Below are 20,719 nucleotides of genomic sequence, written 5' to 3' on the forward strand. Positions count from 1 at the left end.
TGTTCATGTTGCTTCTGTTTTTTATTGAGTAGGTCACTACCTTCTGCAGCTACATCATACAATAGGTTTGCCGCTCTCTTAATGAATCTACTGGTTAATGGGAAAATGTAGGAACACCATCATTCAAAATCTGAAGTTACTCCAACTCACCAACCAATATTATCCAAAGGATATTTTAAGAAGTGTTAAAAAAAAATTCTAATCTGTTAAAAGAAATATGAGAGAGACCCATGAGAAGTGTTTATCAAGAGAAGAGGCCAAAGAGCACCACAGATCTCTAATGGGTTTCTAGAAGCCTAAGGTTACTAGATTCAAAAATCCAACGAAACCAGAATCGCAGTGACAGATTTAGAAACCAGATTTCAAGAGAAATATAACTAAGAATCGGAAACTCTAATGGACTTAGAATTCTTGTCAAAGGTTAAAAGTATGGCCAAGAATAAGTCCTCAAAATACGGGTAATCCAATAATCTGATCTGGAGTTATAGATCTGGAGTTATAATTATATTAGGGATAGGATTCTTTAAAACAGAATTCCAGAATTGACAATTGATAGCATATCTTATGAGCTCAAACAGCAATCAAAACTGTATTAAAACAGCAACATATTTCAGCAATAAGATAAGGATACTATTAACGCACACACCAAGACACATGAAAAAAACAAAAACAGAGCTAAGATGACAGAGATTTAACGTGGTTAACACACCAATATGATGTGCTACATCCACAGGCGAAGCTGAAGATGATTCACTATGTAATGGAAGAGAAGTACAATGGCAATCTCTCAAGAACACCAAAACTCACGCAAGAACACTACCCAGAAAACCCTAACTCACAAAAATCCCCAAATTTCACTTCTTTGGCTTGCTTACACAACAAAAAGATAGAACATATAAATACTTCTCCAAGTCGGGTCATACCATCACAGACCTCATAAAAATTCCCATTCAGGTCGCCACCAAAAAAAATGCCAGTGCGGGACATACTTAGAAACGGGTACAAGAATTCGAGATGCACACAACAGATACTAATCTGAAACAGGATATAAAAAATAGCGAACTAGAAATCCAACTGGAAGTAGGACTCTAGAAATCAACACAAAAATCAAATTTTGAAACCCTAGGGGTGTTGTTTTGAATACTTTTTACGTACCAAATATGAAATCAAATTTGAAATCACAGATCGAAACAATGGAAACATTGAAATTTCAGCAAGAAAGGTATGCACAAGAACAGAATAAAAATTAAAATACTAACCTGATTGGATGGTGGATTATTCAAAGTGATTTGTCTAACTCATTTCAATCAAGCTTCCTCCCTTAATAATCTAGAAGTTCTTCACGGATACAAGGAAATTATTTAGTTCCAGAGCCAAAGATTGTAAATCACGAATGAACAATAATCTGGGACATCCTCTGGGCTAAGAATTGTGCTTCCTACGATCAAATGGATTCGGACTTATACTCGAGGAAGGTAATTAAAAAAACAGGGAAAATTAGTTATACTGCCCATGTATTATGGCCCGATTGCTTGATCACCACAACTTTTCAAACAATTATTTGAACACTCCTTGCATTTTAAGATTTCTTACAACTGGCCCCTGTTCATTACTCAGTCATCATTTAGTGGGGTTAAAAAAATCATAAATATCCAAAATACCCTTTAGAGTTATTCAATTGAATATTATAAAGTTAATTGACCAACTTACCTCTTCTAGTATTATAAAGTTAAATGACCAACTTCTTGTTGCAACCAACTCCTACCCCAAAAATTTAGTTATCTCATACTTCGATCCTTTTATGCATTTCATTCTAAAGTTTGGGAAACCCTACCAAAAAGTTCTTATTTTTCAGCTTTAGCCCGATTCCGATGGTATTTGAACAGTGGTTGAGTACTTTGAGTTGACTTTAGAACCAAATTCAAAAAACCCAAATGCGAATGTGCAGAAAACCTTGGTCAATCAAAGAGCCAGAGATTGGTGAGCAGAATAGATATAAGAGCAGGGATCTGATTGGTGTGGTGGATGTAAGGTTTCCGTAATATCTCAGCATTTACAGAACCATTGGGATCTGGGGCAGGCATTTAACCGGTTTAATCGGATCTTGTTTTCTATTCATTATCTCTGGTCTGGTCTAGTTATGGTACTGTGGGGGCAAGATCATTATCTTCGATTCTTTCATCCATTACTCCTTGTTTCATCCTTCCTTCCTTCTTGGATTCTCATCTTGAAATTATGGGTGGGTGGGGATTTAGTACTATTCAGTCGTTTCTTTGCTTTTATCTTGATATTTTGTTTGGGAGCTCTACCTACTTCCATTCTAATCTTCCCTTTTTTCTTACAGATTGATTTAGAAATACTGAGAATTACCCATTACCCAACCAAAAAAAAAGATTTAGAAATACTGAAGAGCCGCCTAACAAATTTAACAATTCAGGTTTATTTAATTCAGTATTCAGAGACGTAGCCATGTGAATCTGTGATTCTTCTTCGTCCTCTTTATTGCAGATACTTATCAGTCAGGAGCAGGGGTGGAGAGGAGGGCGGCAGGGATGGTAGGGGTAGGGGGTGGAGAGGAGGATGGCAGTGGAGGTGGTGTGAAGTTCAGGGGGTAGGGATGGGTTGCAGCAGGAAGTGTGGTTGGAGGAGGAGGAGGGTATGTTGGTCATTTAACTTCATAAGTTTCAGTTGAATAACTCATAAGGGTAAAATGGACTTTTCAATTCAACCACTAATAGCAGATAACACCATCAGGTTTCACTGTTTCAGGGGGTGTCAAGTAATTCTTTGAAAATGTTGGTGTATTAAGCAATTGGGCAATAGTACATGGAGTGTACAAATAATTTTCCCTAAAAAAAAAAAGAACTCGTCTTCTTTTTTTATCACTTAGGAGCCGTGCAATATTAACAGAGTCGTCAAAGTGACACCTTAGTGTCCAGGCACTTGGTCTCCTTGCATCCAGGCATCCCCAAACACCTTAGGTCTCCTAGATGCCGTGACAACCATAGAGATTGTTGAGGAAAGGGGTTGTTGAGTGAACAATCCATGAATTTAATGGTTTATATGTTTTGGTACTTACAATCTATTTGTGTGTGAAAAAACGATTTGTTCTTCCAAAGGATATAATGTGTAACCAGGTTGGAAGCATTGAAGAAATATGTTCTTGAGCCAAGAGCATCAAATTGGACATATCAAGTTGCTCAAAAGACTTTTGTCATGGAGAGGTGGATCACAACTTACAGATCAAGTTAAGCCATCCATAATATTCAAGCAACTTGAGCCAAAACTTGAAGACATCTTGAAGATATTCTAAGGACCCGTTTGGTAATGTTTCTGTTTTGGAACTGTGTTCTTTTGGTAGAATTATCTTTTTCCGTTTATGTTCTTGAACTGTATTCTTTAGCTCTAGATTAGCGCTTAGTAAACCTGACTTGTTCCAGAACTAGTTTCAACAAAGCGAAAAAAAATGGCATTGGGCAAGACCTATTCCATAACTAATTCTTAAAACTGTTACCAATAATTACAAAAATGCCATTACCATCATATTGACCCAAGAGCATCACATATCAAGCTGCTCAAAAGACTTCTGTCATGGAGTGGTGGATCACAACTTACAGATCAAGTTAAGCCATCCATAATATTCAAGCAACGTGAGCCAAAACTGGAAGACATCTTGAAGATATTCTAAGGACCCATTTGGTAATGTTTCTGTTCTGGAACTGTGTTCTTTTGGCAGAATTATCTTTTTCCGTTTATGTTCTTGAACTGTATTCTTTAGCTCTAGATTAGCACTTAGTAAACCTGACCTGTTCCAGAACTAGTTTCAACAAAGTAAAAAAAAATGGCATTTGGCAAAACCTATTCTAGAACTAGTTCTTAAAACTGTTACCAATAATTACAGAAATGCCATTACCATCATATTGACCCAAATAATTACATAAATGCAAGCCACCACAACCAAAAATTGTGAAAACTAATATCTTATAGTACATTAAAACTTTAAAGAACTAAAAGAAAACATAAAGTCAGCATTGAATTTAATCAAGATGACAAGCGAGACATCAACTCTAACAATATTATAAACTAGTTAAGTATAGGTAACCCAGATAATAAATCTACATTTCAAACATAAAATAAGAAATTTCTTTCTTAGCAGGAAATTAGATCATTCTAACCCAGATGACAGATTAGTAATCCAAGCATAGTTGTCAGGGAGGCAAGGCGACCAAAAGCGGTAGAGAGGTGCCTAAACGCTTAGATGATAAGGCGTCCGCCTAGGCGACCAAGGCGCCCAAGTGTTATTTTTTATTTCTCCTATTTTCTAACATTATTTAGTATGCTACAATATATACCTTATATCATAAAGAAACAACATTAAGCCACATCAAGTTATAAAAAATCAACATTAAGCAACATCCAGTCATAAAAAATCAACTCTAAGTCACATCAGGTAATCAAAAATCAATATTAAGCCACGTAAAGTCATCAAAAATCAAAATAGAACAGAAGAGAGTAGAATTGAAGAAGCAAGCTATTGGAAGTTTGAAACAATCAAAACATAAATTTGGTTTATGTTGTTCTTAGAAATATGATCTTATCAATAAGTAATTAAACTGCTCTGAATTTAGAGAAATGTTCTTGTTCTCTAAGAAGTTTGACTGATCAAATGATTTTATTTTAAAATGAGACTCTTTGTATTAGGTAGAACACAAAACATATGAATATTTTACCGCACTTTGGGTTTTTAGCAAAGCTTTACCACATTAAGATTTATGGAATTTTTAGAGTTGAGAAAAATCCCAACATTAGAAAATTCAAAATTTCATCTACCGCCAAAAATCCAGCTTTTGTTCTTGAACTTAGAGGTTGACTTTTTACTCTTTTGAAATTTTATTTTTTAACTATTTTTATTGGATTCAAATAGGGGGTATTGGCTGATTTATGAATAATAGCTTAAGTATTACTTAAATGATATTTTGCATAAATAAGAGTCGGACCCTAGTCCTATACCAGTTAAACCAGTGCAAGGCACCCTGCACTAAGGGGACAAGTCTCCTAGGCCCCTAGAGATCCGCCTTGACAACTATGAAACCAAGTAGCACGAAGTGTGGTGAGAAAACACAAAGACCAACCAAATTCTAGAATCACTAGAGGGATAGTTGAGAATCCAAAGAATTTCCTCCTAGAAATCAATAGTTCAAGCAATTGAAAGTTTTCATGCAATCGAAGTGTAAGTTAAACCTCCAGTCAATGATCCATTCAAGTAACATCTACAATGCCTTCCACACATTAAATCTCGTCTCAGAAGACCATTTCGGCCAGACCAAAATTTCCGTGTTTCCAAAATTTCGTCGAAATATTGTATATTTTCTATGAGTTTTGCTTCGCCATTTCGGGGTGTAAAATGCTGAAATGACCAAAATACTGAAACAAAATGACTAAAATAACCGAAATTTCAACGAAACGGTGCATTTTTTTAGACCGAAATTTCCAAAATATTGCATTTTTTCATTTCGACATAGCATCTTGTCTCGGTCTGGCCGAAGAAATTTCAGCAAGATTTTGAACTATGTCAACTCCGTTAAACAATAGGTAAACTTTATAAGATTCTAACCTCTATCCCTCCCTTCTCTGCCAACTCCGTCAAACACCTTCGGGCATCTTACATCCTCTCTCCTGTTAAACTTTTACCCATCCCTTGTAATGCCTAGGGTTCGATGAGAATCATATCTTCTATTAGCCATCATGGTAATTAGTCTGCCATTGTCTTCTTGTGGCCTCTTCCCATCTCTGCACACTGCTTTGTACATCTCTCCAAAGCCAGGAAAAGCTCAAACTCCTCTACTTTACTTAACTTCACCACCCCTTCATTTCAACATGAAATTATGAAATACCATCCCCAATGGCATATTCCTTACCACAGAACAAAGTACCCACATCTTCCCCAACCATAGGTTCATCTACTTCTTCCCCAACAATAGGTAAGCATACTCATTCCATCTAACCTCCCCTGATTCTCTCCCCACCCTTCGAATTCCTTCATATCCTAGATCACACTAAGTCCTTTGTGTGGAGGAAAACTTTACAAACATTGTGCTGGCCATCTTGAAGATCTATGGACTGTGATATGGCAATTATGTGAAGAAGAAGAGCATCAGGAAATATCCCCGTGTTGTGAGCAAGGGCAACTACACCCCAGGTTATAGATGGTGTATTGCATTCATTCCAAGCTTCATTTCCTGCCCAAAAATTCCACAAAGTCATAAATATTTGGTAGGGCATTCAATTTGAAAGAATCCAAACAAGCAACAACAACCATAACCTTATCCCAACTAAATGGGATCGGCTACATGGATCCAAAGAGGCCATAACAGAAAAGGAAATAAGAGAAATAGAAAAAAGTAAAAGGTAAAAAGGAGTAAAAGGGGAAAAAAAATTACTGAAGGAAAAAATCTAACCAGTAGTCAAAGCAGCATCCCAGGAACATCCCCTTACAAGGGGTCGTTTACACGGGTCCTTGTCCTCCAAACAACTCTATATGCGGTCATACTAGGATCAAGCCCTATCATATGCATATCCTTTCTTACCACTTCTCCAATAATCATTTTAGATCTGCCCCTACCTCTTTTAGTTCGTCCAAGCTGAATCTGATCACTCTTTCTTACTGGTGCCTCCATGGGTCTCCGTTGGACATGACCAAACCACCTCAAGCGGCTCTCACAGAGCTTGTCCTGGATTGGTGCAACTCCCAATTCGGTTCTAATACAAGCATTCCTTACACTATCTCTCCTGATCTTGACGCACATCCTCCTCAACATCCTTATCTCCGCTACACTCATCTTATCTATATTACTCTTCTAAACTACCCAACATTCTGCCCCATATGTCATTGTTGGTCTTATTACTGTCTTGTAAATTTCCCCTTAAGCTTAATAGGCATGCGTTTGTCACATAATACTCCAGAAGCACCTCTCTACTTCATCCATCCTACTTTAATTCTATGGGAAATATCATTCTCTATATCACTCTCTTTGTTAATAGTCGACCCTAGGTATCTAAAGCATTCACTTTGTGGTATCTCTCGCTTCTCAAGTTTCACCACTTCATCACTTCTCCTAGTTTGACTGAAGTTACACATCATATATTCTGTCTTTGTTCTGCTTAACTTAAAACCTCTTGATTCCAAACATGATCTCCATAACTCCAGCTTCGCGTTAATCCCTTCTACTGTCTCATCTATCAAAACGAATATCATCAGCGAATAACATACACCAAGGGACCTCATCTTGAATGTGTCTAGTTAAATCATCCATGATGAGTGCAAACAAGTAGGGGCTTAGAGCTGATCCTTGGTGTAACCCAATTGTAATTGGGAATTCACTACTTTGTCCCTTTGCAGCTTTGACATTTATCACCATACCCTCATACATGTCCTTAATTATATCCATATAGTTACTTGAGCTCCTTCTCTTCTCTAGGACATGCCAAATGAACTCTTTAGGAACTCTATCATAGGCCTTTTCTAGGTCGATAAAGACCATATAAAGATTCCTTTTGAAAGCTCTAAAATTTTGCCACAAGTCTCCTTAGAAGATAAATAGCATCTATCGTGGATCACCCTAGCATAAAATCAAATTGGTTCTTCGATATATTAGTTTCTCTTCTTAAGTGGGCTTCAATGATTTTCTCCCAAAGTTTCATGGTATGACTCATTAGTTTAATGCCTCTATAGTAATTACAATTCTGGATATCACCTTTGTTCTTATAAATTGGAATTACAGTGTTTCTCCTCAACTCATTCAGCATTTTCTTTGTGCTCAAAATCCTATTAAACAGCTTGGTTAGCCAAGATACCCCCCATACTCCTAAGCTCTCCCACACTTCAATTGGATCTCATCCAATCCCAGTCTTTTGCCTACCTTCATCTCTCGTAGGCCAAGGTAGCTCCATTTAAAAGATTGTAAAAATATTCACCCCATCTCTCCAAAATGTCTGTATCCCGTACTAGTACTCTATCATCCTTGCTCTTCATGCATCTAACATGGTCAAAATCTCTGCTTTTTCTTTCTCTTATTTTCACTATCTGATAGATCGCATTTTCCCCTTCCTTTGTATTAAGATTTTCATAAAGGTCATCATATTTCTTCGCTCTTGCTTTCCCCACAATCTTCTGAGCTTCTTTTCTGGCTGCATAATATCTCACTTTATCCTCTGCCTTGTTAGTCCTTTGCCAGGTCTTAAAACAATCTTTCTTAGTCTTAATGGCTACTTAGCCTTGTCATCCCACCACCATGTCTCTCTAGGGCCCAGATGCATCCCCTTTGAAATCCTTAGGACTTCCTTAGCAACCTTCTTGATATAAGTGGTCATATCAATCCACATCTCATTGGTATCTTCCTCAAAATCCCACCTTCCTTGTAGGACCACTTTATCGATAAATGAATCTAGGAGAGCTCCTTGTAGTCGGCCCCATCTTATCTTAAGATAAACCTATTTCGTCTTCTTACGTTTCCTCGTACCAAGGTACATATCCAAGACCACCAGTTTATATTAGGTAGTTAAGCTCTCTCCGCGTATAACCTTACAATCCTTACATCTTTGTCAATTTGCAAGGTGATAAGAGATTTCCAATGTTCCATAGACATTTAATAGACAGCTTGACACTTCCTTTCATGATAAATAATTTAGTCTACAGTGGACAAATTAGAAGACCCTCAGAAGAATCCCACAGAAGTCGACCATGCATAAAAGAAGCAAATTCTTGAACTTCCTCACACAACAATCTAGATACCAAAAGAAATCTTATAAACATGTAAATAAAATGCAAAAACCTCATGTTTACTTGCCAAGTCTCCTAGAAAATGACTGAAATTGACATCAACCGATGGAGTCCGAGAGGTGTTCAAATTTAGTCTACATGATAACGGCTGACTAGCTCTGTTCAGTGGTTGATCGGTGTTTGAAAAATTAGTCTGTTAGAGAGCATAATGGCTCGTATTTTGACAGTTGGAATCCTCCTCTATAAATAGGGTAAAGCTGAGTTTTAATAGAAACTTTTTGGGCAAAATTGTGGGGAAACTCTGCTGATCTAAAACTTGAACCACAAACAATCTAAGCTTAAACTACAAATCATATGAGCTTGTGAAAGAAACCTTTGAGCAAGGGGATCGATTGAGCTTCATCTTGTATATCTGCCTATGAAATAGGTAATTTGTTTTTGGCTGGTAAGCAATTTGTTTATCACTTTTTAGTGAGTGTGGTTTGATCACAGTAGTGATCATTATGAGGTGTTTCTCCTACCTGGCAAGGAGAGTATGGTTTGATCAAAAGGTGGTCATTGTGAAGGTTCATAGATCCTGGAAAATTATCATTGGTTGGTCACAGAATGATCATTGTTAAGGGTGTTTCTCCTACCTTGATAAAGAAAGTGGTTTAGTAAATTACGAGCCGGGGGCTTCAAGATTGGGTTGGTCACAGGATGATCATTGCTAAGGGTGTTTCTTCTACTTTGATAAAGGAAGTAGTTTAGTAAATTACAAGTCGGGGGCTTCAAGAGTGGACATAAGATGGTATTGAGGTCGTGTCGAACCACTATAGAGTTGGTGTGTGCACTTTATCTTTTTCTCTATCTCCTCCATTTGACTAAGGTTTGTTTACTAACATTTGATTGGAGTTTTGAGATGGACAAAAAAAAAAAAATTGGAAATCGGGATACGATTCCGCATTATCAAATTCACCCCCTCTTAGGTAGCCTATATGATCCAACAGAGATGAAAGTCTCATGAATCGTTTTAAATGAGAGAAAGAAGCAAGGAATCCTCTTTTCGACTCTGACTCTCCCACTCCAGTAGTTACTTTCTTTCTATTGCTTAAAAAATTAGATTATCTAGATCCGATGGGACAAAATCTCCCATTCTTCCTTGCCAAGGAAAGCCCTTGTGAAATAACTCCAAATGAGAAGGAAAAAGAAGGCACTAAGAGACCCTCCCGGCTAAACCCCAGACACTCTAAGATCCTTTTTCAATGTCAAATCATTCTAAATAATAAAAAACCCTCATATCACTACATGAAATTATACCAAACAGGCCCTCAACCACATCTTAACGGACCAACTCCCTTCAAGACCACACGGGCGAGGTCATCAGCATATCCCTGTCTGGCTTTCTCCATATTTTGAGTGGTTATTACCACCTAGTTGGGTGGGTAAGTGGGCATTTTTCATCATTTAATTCCTTCTGCATACATTGTTAAGCCGTTTTTCACTGACTTTGTATTGATATGAACGTGGAATAGTATTTGTTTCAATATTTCTAAGCTATAATCTATTTGGATATTTAGAAGTTTAGAGTCGGTCTTCAATATGTTTTTCCTTGAATATTTTGACTTGTAGTTAATTAGTTGTTCTTATATGGGTTTTGTTTTTCATCTTCACTCTTTCTATAGATGGAATGAACTAGTTCCCAACATTTCATATGCAATATAGGTATGGGGTAGTGGTTGTAGATGTTTTTTGTTTCCTCTCATTCTTCTTCTAATGGGTATTGCTTCCGAACTCATCAGAACAGGGCTTAGGTCTTGTGTTGTTGTTGATGGGGCCTTCGAAAATGCTTTGCAGAACTGGTCAAGGAAATTTGAGTGGCAGTAGCTTGTATCACACACATATGGGTGACAACTTTTGTAATGGGAGGAACATAACAGAAGTACCACATTGTGAGGATGTTCCATACATACAGGACATCAGCTTCTTCCCATTCTTTTACATCCTCTACATAGTTCATATATTTTTCCAATGCTGAATGACTTACTTCTTCCCATTCTCTTGCATTGTCCACAGGTTCCAAAGGGCTTTTGGATGAAGACCATCTAATACGATCGGAACTGCAAGAGAAAGGAGATACCCTAGACCTCTCAGATGACACAGAACAACTTCTTCTCTCCTTTGCATTATGGTATGTTCAGTTATGACCAAAGAGAAAATAAAAATGCTCTTCAATGGAGCGCAGATCCTGAAGCAATGGGACATGCTATCAACATACCTGTTAGTCTAACTAGTTGCCATCTCCATGGCTTAAAAAGAAAAGGAACTTCAGAATGACTTTAGTGGAACAACAGGCCAAACAATTCAAACCAAGTTTTGGATATCAGAGACACTGCTCTTAAACTCATGCACAAACACACATAATGACCACTAAGAAGCCTCTAGTTTTTCTAATAGCAGAGGTTTATGATTTTCTAAAGTGGAGTACAAAATCATTCTTGAGAGTCATACAGATTTTCACGGCCTAGTCAAATCATTGCTTCAACATATAAGGTTAAGCATTTAAAGGTAACCTGTAGACCTTATATTCATGGCAAAAAGCATAGAAGTTTAACATACCAATATTTTCTCCACTGGTTAATAGCCAATTCAATATCCATTTATTCAAGTAACCCTAGATCTATTTACCAAAAAGCCTTTTATCAGATCTTAAATTGAATTGCAATTGATGTTAGTTCCTCAACATAATTTCCTGGTGAAATTGATTCAACACTATTATTATTTGCATTCTAGGGTAATCTAGGTCGAATTATTATTTGACTAGCTCTCTAGACAGCAGTTAACGATGCTTAGCATTCCTATAACACAATGAGTATTATTTTACGGTGAGCATCTAAACTATGTTTTGACTCACATGTCTAGCAAATACCCATTAGTGATAACGAGATTAGCAACTTGGAGCTAGATAAGGACAGAACACATGATCATTATTTCCTGTGAATTCCATATCCAAATAGAATAAAGCGTAACTGTTAACCAGGGAGACAGAAGAGAATTGTACAGCAGAGCAACACCAGGTGTAGGGTTTCTTTGGACACCTACAGTCTAAGGCTAACTGATTTTCTCAGCAATATATAATTAGCAAAAAGCAGCGGGGTACACCCCTATCAGTACAAAATCTCACTAGCGTTCCCCTCTCAACATACTCCACCAGAACCAAAGTAAACTAATACCAGTTCGTTTCCTCCAACAATAAGAAGAAATAGCACCACAATTTTATTGAATTAGGGGGCAAAAAAAAATGATTACTTGAAGATAGATCGGATAAGGGGATTATTATATTCGTATCCGATTACTTTTCGGACGGATTTGGATTCTCCTAAACGGATACGAACGCGGACCGAATACGAATTTGAATATCCGTTGACATCCTTAGCTATGAAAGATTCTCAGGCAAGAAAAGAGAAACCCTTTTTTATTATGTTTTTATCTGGCCAAAGTTTTTTAAAACTTGGTCTGAGAACAACAAAACACCTCCATATATATGTGTTTCTCCAAACCTGTTCTTTTAGCTCATTTGCATTTTTCTGAGTTACGAGAACAAAATAACGGAGCGGTTTTGCCAAACGGTTATACCCATTCGTATGTTCCTACAACACGGAAGAACAAAACATCCGTTCTCTCGAATGGTTGCCAAACACCCCCATTACGGTCCGATATTATCCCAGTTCGGCAGTGACATGATAAAATCGAAATGAACCGACTAAAAGAAATTTGAACCTCTCAGCACATGGGAGAACCAAGTGGTTACCGATTTTTCAATTATATAGTTGATGCCCCTACCCGTGCTATCATTGGTTCCTATGCTTGTGTATGAGCTACGCAACCAGATAGCAATCTTTTGCCCTTATGCAAATTCTCTTTGTGTCTCTGCATTCACAATGAAGGGAGTGGAAGCCCTAAACTCTGTTTTTGTTTATGTCCAGACCGATCGAAAGGATCATACAGATCCTATGAATTGACAATCTTAGCACAGATCTAATCATTCACCCCTGAGCTTTTGAAAACTCTAGTAAATATCTACACAATAATCCTTTCGAGTAAGTTTTTGCCTCCAGTCTAGTTAGATCTGGAGAATTTCTGCAGATTCTAGTTTGTTATTGGTCCCGATCAGGCTTATATATCGTGACTTCATTTTAGTTCCTATATTGGTTGGTTTTTTTTTGTGGAGCCGGAGAGGGAATTATTAGAGTGGAAAACAGAGTAATGTTTCGGTGTGGATTATTTTGATTTTGAACTTAGGTGCTTGTTTTAAGATGTATCTATTAAGGGAGATTGCTGGGGAATTTGTTTGAAGCTTGTCGAAACTTTTGTTGCCTGTAGAGTAAGAAAGAATGAGATACTTTAGAAGCTTATACTCAATGTTTATCCGCTTGGTTTTATGATGTTGTAATGTATTTTGGTGTTTGTACTTCTTGCTTGCTATTAATAATTATAATATTTTTTTTTTCCTGAAAATGATGTGGAAAAGCGTTGCAGTTCTCCTATTGGATATTAACAACGATTTTAAAGCTTGAGACAAATCGATAAATAGAAATTGTTCATTCTTTTGAATTTAAAGATTCAATACGTCGTATTTGACCATTTCATGAGGTTCAGTGTTGTTCTTTTGCCCCCTAATTCAATAGAATTGCGGTGCTATTTCTTCTTATTGTTGGAGGAAACGAACTGGTATTAGTTTACTTTGGTTTTGGTGGAGTATGTTGAGAGGGGAACGCTAGTGGGATTTTGTACTGATAGGGGTGTACCCCGCTGCTTTTTGCTAAGTGTATATTGCTGAGAAAATCAATTAGCCTCAGACTGTAGGTGTCCAAATAAACCCTACACCTGGTGTTGCTCTGTTGTACAATTCTCTTCTATCTCCCTAGTTGATAGTTACACTTTATTCTATTTGGATATGGAATTCACAGAAAATAATGATCATGTGTTCTATCCTTATCCAGCTCCAAGTTGCTAATCTCGTTATCACTCCTAATGGGTATTTGCTAGACATGTGAGACAAAACATAGTTTAGATGTTCACCGTAAAATAATACTCATTGTGTTATAAGAATGCTAAACATCGTTAACTGCTATCTAGACAGCTAGTCAAATAATAATTCAACCTAGATTACCCTAGAATGCAAATAATAATAATATTGGATCAATTTCACCAGGAAATTATGCTAAGGAAGTCACAACATCAATTGCAATTCAATTTAAGATCTGATGAAAGGCTTTTTGGTAAAAAGATCTGGGGTTACTTGACTAAATGGATATTGAATTGGCTATTGACCAATGGAGAAAATATTGGTATATTAAACTTCTATGCTTTTTGCCATGAATATAAGGTCTACAGGTTACCTTTAATTGCTTAACCTTATAGGTTGAAGCAATAATTTGACTAGGCCGTGAAAATCTGTATGACTCTCAAGAATGATTTTGCACTCCACTTCAGAAAATCATAAACCTCTGCTATTGGAAAAACTAGGGGCTTCTTAGTGGTAATTATATGTGTTTATGAGTTTCAGAGTAGTGTCACTGATATCCAAAACTTGGTTTGAATTGTTTGGCCTATTGTTCTAAAGTCATTCTGAAGTTCCTTTTCTTTTTAAGCCATGGAGATGGCAACTAGTTAGACTAACAGGTATGTTGATAGCATGTCCCATTGCTTCATGAAAAAAATATATTATAACTATTATTGCGTGTGAAAACCTCCGATGCCCGGTTCGCCCATGGATGAACCTGCAAAAACCAAGCGATGAGCACAAGAGAGCCGGTGTGGCTCTGGCCTAGGACTCTCCGATGCTTAAGTCAGGTCTCCAATGCAACAACGTAACAGCTAGTAAAAAGCCAGATGATCAATGGTGCTCCATACCTGGGTATTTATAGAGTGAGGAGGAGATGAGGCAGTTGGGAGAATCCTAGTATGGTAGGAGTCCTTCTTTTGGAAGGTTCTCTTGCGTAGAGCAGAGTGGTGAGCTATTTTTGGGGTCGGACTCTTATTAAGGTAAGAGTCCATGTAGAGTGCGATTCCGTGTTGCGCTGGGATCGTGGCTCGATCCCTAACCCGTGATTCTCGGGATGCGCTGACATGGCCCGGAGATCCCCGGTGGGGTGCTATGGCAGCTTCGGTGGAGGAGGGCTCGGCCTCGGAGGTCGGCCCAGGGGGTCGGCAGAGGAGGTCGGCAAGGGAGGTCGGCCCAAGAGGTTGGTCTCGGCCGTAAGCTCGGCCAGGAGTCTATGGCTGACTTGTATGAGCTCGACCTCAGCCACCGGCTAGCTCGCTCGAGTCTGGCTCTGTCAGGTGAATTATCAGAGATGGGGTCGGCCTGGTCTCCTGCTCGGCCCAACTCGGTTCTCGGACTGAGGTCAGGTCGGCCATGTGGCAGCCTCTGATAGGAGGGGTGTTTTATGCCTCATCACAGGCCCCCCCACTCATCAGGGGTCGACTCGGCACTGATGAGTGAAGTTTCCTGGTCCGCTTGTCTGGAAGATTATTGCGGTCGAGCCGAGCTTATTTTTGCTACGGATTTGACGTTGCACGGTCTGACGGTTGGATGTCAGTGCCACGTCAGTAGAGTCATTATGGCAGGCTTGGGAATTTGAAACGTCCTTTGATCTGGGCCGTTGAACTATGCTGAGCTCTGGTCGGCCGTTGGATCAGTAAAACCCAAGGATTATAAATAGGCGACTCCTAACTATTCATTCCTTACTGCTTTAAGTTATTGACTTCTCGACAAGCTTGGATTCTTTAGCTCTGTAGTACTCGGTGTTTACTGGTTCGTGATCAGCTCGGCCTTTGTTCGTTTGCGCTCAGCTCATCCTTAGCTCTTCTTCAACCAGTAAGTCTTCTCCGCCCAGTATGTCAGTTGGTAGTATTCCTATGGGCAAGCTGTTCACCGGGGCGGCAGAGGGCGCGAGTCCGAGCCGAGAGCTCCCCGCTCGTTCTCCCACTATAGACTTGTTGGGCTCAACCTCGGATGAGCCCGATGTAGTGGAGCTTCGTTAGGCCGAGGTGGCCAAGCCTCCGTTACTCATGGAGTTTGACCACGCGGCCCACCCAATCGCCGCAGACCGAGCTGAGAACTCTGGGTCATCCTCATCCAATGAGGAATCAAGTGAGGGAGATTCATCCGAGGTGGGGGTTGGCTCGGTCAGCTCGTCCGCTGACGCCCCCGAGCTCGAGGAAGGTAGTGTCGGCACCGTTCCGAGCACGATCACGGATGTCGACCTTGACTATCTGAGGACGACCTATGCCATCCCCAAGGACATTCAGCTCCGAGCTCCTAACCCCGGGGAGATGGCCTGCTTCATCAGGCCCGGCGAGGTGGCTTTGTACTAGACGCCCTTCAAGTACGCGTTCAGGCTCCCCGTCCTCTGCCTGGTGGACCAGATCTTGGACCACTTCCACCTGTCTCCTGGTCAGCTGGTGCCAAACTCTTGGTTGGCCGTGTACGGCTTCTACGCCTTATTCTGCAAGATGGGCCGAGGTGCAAGCGTGGCGCTTTTCTCTCAGCTCTTCTTCTTGAAGAAGTCTCCCGAGAAGGGGTGGTACTATTTCTACTGCTGATCTGGGAAGAGTGCGGCTCTGGTCAGCCACAAATTTTTGGTCGGCACGTCGACCTTCAATAAGTATTGGAAGCCTCATTTTTTCTTCGCTTCCATTCCCAACAGCCCTCTCCGAACCGAGTGGAAGGAGATGAACTTGAACTATGTCAATAGGGTACTACCCTGACCGAGAACGAGATGACCTCGCTCGATCTGATCGCCCAGCGTCCGCCCTTCGATGTCCTCCAGCTTCAGGACGAGGGGTTTCTTTAGAGGTGGCATATGACCCCTGGTAGGAGCCTGAGCCGAGCCCGTCTCTGTTGTCCGAGCTGACCCCTTTACTTAGTCTTCTTTTCTTTTTCGACTTATTTTTGACGTTCTCGGTTTCTCTTGTAGTGGTTGGCCACATTCCCCCTATGGATACAGCTCGGCTAAGGGTCGAGACCCTCGCGGATCGAAGGAAGAAGAATGCAGAGAAGAAGTCCCAGGGCGAGTCCTCCAAGGCCCCCAAGGGCAAGGCCGTGATGCCGGGCCAGTCAGACGCTGTGGTCGGCCTTGAGGCCGAGAAGAGTACGGGCCTAGCGGGGTCTCCGAGGAAGGGGAAAGGCCAAAAAGGCGAGAGGAGCCCGCCGAAAGACATCAAGCGTCAGAAGCTCTCGGTCAATCTGACGAGTGGTGGTCTTCCGCCCGTGGCTTCACCCACCAACATCTCTCGATACGTCTTAGGGAGGGCCTCGGCCAGCAACGTTCCTGTGAGGCCGACCTGACGCCTCTTCCTAGGGGACTCGGCATTGACATCGGCCGCACATGCCAAAGAATGGCTGGATGCAGGTCGGCTTCCAACCGATAAGGAGAAGCTTGAGGCGCTGTCTGACCCCGAGCTCCTCTCCACTCTGTTTCAGGATTTCAACATGGTAAGTTTCCTGGTCGGCTCTTATGATTAGATATGATCTATGTAGTCTGTCTTGACTTTTGTTCTCATGCTTTTTTGTAGGGCTTCGCCAAGGTAGTGGAGACCATGCTTCGCTTTGAGCGGCTACTGACCGAGAACCATTCCTTGGGCGTCCAGTGCAAGAAGGCCTATCAGGACGCCCAGGATGCCGTTCAGAGGCGTCGAGAGACCCAAGAGAAGCTCACTGCCACCGAGGCCGAAGCGGAGAGCTCTCAGGCCGAGGTGATCAGGCAGAGAGAGAAGGTCCGGGCTCTATAGGCTCAGCTTGCCGAGGTGAGGGAGAAGGCCAAGGAAGATCTGGCCACGGCTCGGGACGAGATGGTCAGCGACTATCTCCAATCGGAGGAGTACGCTGATGTGTGCCATGAGATCAAGAAGCCTCCCTACGCCGAAGGTTTCGTGGCAGGCCAAGCTTAGCTTTTGGCCGAGATCAAGGCGGCGTACCCTGATCTCGATCTCTCCCGTTTTGATGATGACGCAACTACCTTTGCTGGGGAGTTGGGAGATGAGGAGGGAGCCGAGGTCACCCAGGCTCTGCCCCTTGAGGAACCTACTCAGGCTGACGTCTCCCCTCTTGACGCTGGACCAAAAGACCCTCCTGCTGAGCCTACTGTCGTGGACACCACCGAGGTCGCCTCCAAGTCCAACGCCGAGGAGATCGAGATGTAATTTTTTTTTTTTTTTTTTTGGGGGCCGAACTGCCCATCTTGTAACCATGCCGATCAGTCGGCTTATAATGAATGAAAAAAATCTATTTTTGCCAGAATTTGTCCAAGTGTTTTAGCTCAGCGCTCTTAACCTTCTTTTCCTTGTGTGCACTGTTATATTTGTGGCCGAACTGCCGAGTCGTTCCACTAGCCGAGCTTAGGAACTTGTCTCTTTTTTACCCATGCTTCACGTGGTCGGCGGCTCGGCCATGCCATGCATGAGGTCAATGTGATCCTCGCTTTGGTTGGTTAATTCGCCGTTCCCTTCGATCTGATTGGACATGCTATCTTATAAGCGGACGCGTGGCCGAGCAGCCTTCCTGGCCGAGCGTAATGCCTTAGCTTAGTTTTGAACTTTGTTAGGCTCTGCCAAAGGGGGAGTTTTCTCTTGAGAGGTCGGCCAGGTCTATGAGAACCGGTCTTATGACCTTGCTGTCGACCTATGATGGTCGGTCTTCGAGGTCGGCCAGGTCTATGAGGATTGGTCTTACGACTTGATTGCCGACCTATGAGGGTCGGTCTTCGAGGTCGGCTAGGTCTATGAGGACCGGTCTTACGACTTGGCTGCCGACCTATGAGGGTCGGTCTTTGAGGTCGGCCAGGTCTATGAGGACCGATCTTACGACTCGACTGCCGACCTATGAGTGTCGGTCTTCGAGGTCGGCCAGGTCTATGAGGACCGGTCTTACGACTTGGCTGCCGACCTATGAGGGTCGGTCTTTGAGGTCGGCCAGGTCTATGAGGACCGATCTTATGACTCGGCTGCCGACCTATGAGTGTCGGTCTTCAAGGTCGGCTAGGTCTATGAGGACCGGTCTTACGACTTGGCTGTCGACCTATGAGGGTCGGTCTTTGAGGTTGGCCAGGTCTATGAGGACCGGTCTTACGACCTTGATTTAGGAGCTTGCAAATACGTTAAGTGGGCGGAGAAAGACTTTATTGAATCAAATGTCAGAGCTGAAGCCGAATACAAGCATGCTCTGTTATTGAAAAAACTTCTTCAAATTTTCCGAGTTCCAAGGTCTCGGTACCTTCTTGCCCCCCGGAGTCTGCAAGCGATATGTGCCAGGGTAAATTTGCTTCGAGACTATGTACGGGCCTTCCCAATTTGGTGCTAACTTTCCTTGTTGCCTCGGCTGGGATGTGCTGAGTTTTCTGAGAACAAGATCCCCTTGACGGAAGTGCCGCTCTTTTACTCTTCAGTCATAGTACTTTGCCGTCCTCTGTTGGTATACCGCGTTTCGGAGTAGGGCATTTTCTCGAACTTCATCGAGGAAGTCAAGGTTAGCTCTCAGTCCATCTTCATAGGTCCTCTCATCGAAGTTGAGCACTCTGTACGATGAGGCCATAATTTCAACCGGGGCGAGGGCTTCGGTCCCATAAGCGAGGCGAAAAGGACTCTCCCCAGTTGGAGTTCTTACTGTCGTCCGATATGCCCATAGGACACTTGGGAGTTCTTCCACCCATCTCCCTTTGGCCTCATCTAACGTTCTCTTAATGCCGGCGAGTAATGTTCGGTTGGACACTTCTACTTGTCCATTTGCTTGCGGATGAGCTACTAAGACGGGTCGGAAGTCAATGTAGAAGTGTTCATAGAACTCTCGGAAGGCCGGGTTATTGAATTGCGTGCCATTATCTGTGATGAGCACTTTCGGTACCCCGAATCGGTAGATGACCTTATCTCGGAAGAATTTCTCCATGTTCTTCTCGGTGATGGTTGCAAGGGGCTCAGCCTCGACCCATTTGGTGAAGTAATCGATCGCCACTACCACGTACTTTCTGTTTCCCGATGCCGGGGTGAAGTCTCCGAGAATGTCCATTCCCCACATAGCGAATGGGATTGGGCTCAGCATTGAGGTCAACTTTGTTGCTGGTCGGCTTGGGATTGGTGCGAACAGTTGACACTTCTCGCACGTCTTCACATACCTCATGGCCTTTTCTTGCATTCTTGGCCAATAGAATCCTTGCCGAAGTATCTTGTATGCAAGAGCTCGGCCACCCATGTGACTCCCGCATATTCCCTCATGCACCTCGGCCAAGGCATACTCGGCTCCTTTCGGTCCAAGGCATCGGAGAAGAGGGGCCGAGATCGCTCTTTTGTAGAGCACTCCGTCGATCATGGTGTACTTGGCCACTCGGATCTTGACCTTTCTTGCTTCGTCTCGGTTCTCCGGGAGCAGATTATTCTCTAAGTAGTTGACAATGGGGTCCAACCAGGTCGGCCCGTCCTCTTCAATGTGCTTTACGCTTTCTTCTTGTAAGGAGGGCTTCTCCAAGGTTTCTATGTATACTGATCGGTTCAGATATTGGAGATCGGCCTCGGCCAACCTGGACAAGGAGTCAGCCGCGGCATTCTCTTTTCTTGGTATTCGAGTCATCTCAAAGTGCTCGAGTTCGGCGATTAGATCTCGGGCTCGGCTCAGGTAAGCTATCATCCTTTCGTCTTTTGCCTCATAGTCTCCATTGACCTGGTTGACCACGAGTTGGGAGTCTCCTCGCACCTTCAACCGTTTTATGCCCATTGCTTTGCTGACTTGAAGTCCAGCTAGGAGGGCTTCATATTCAGCCTCGTTATTCGAGGCGGGAAACTTGAACCTCAAGGCATATTGGATCATAAACCCTTCAGGGCTGATCAGTATTAGGCCGGCCCCGCTTCCTCCGGAGTTGCTTGAGCCGTCGACATTCATGGTCCAAGTCGGGTCGGCCGTAGCCC

Source organism: Telopea speciosissima, chromosome 8, assembly GCF_018873765.1.
Source record: "Telopea speciosissima isolate NSW1024214 ecotype Mountain lineage chromosome 8, Tspe_v1, whole genome shotgun sequence".
NCBI classification, from domain to species: Eukaryota; Viridiplantae; Streptophyta; class Magnoliopsida; order Proteales; family Proteaceae; genus Telopea; species Telopea speciosissima.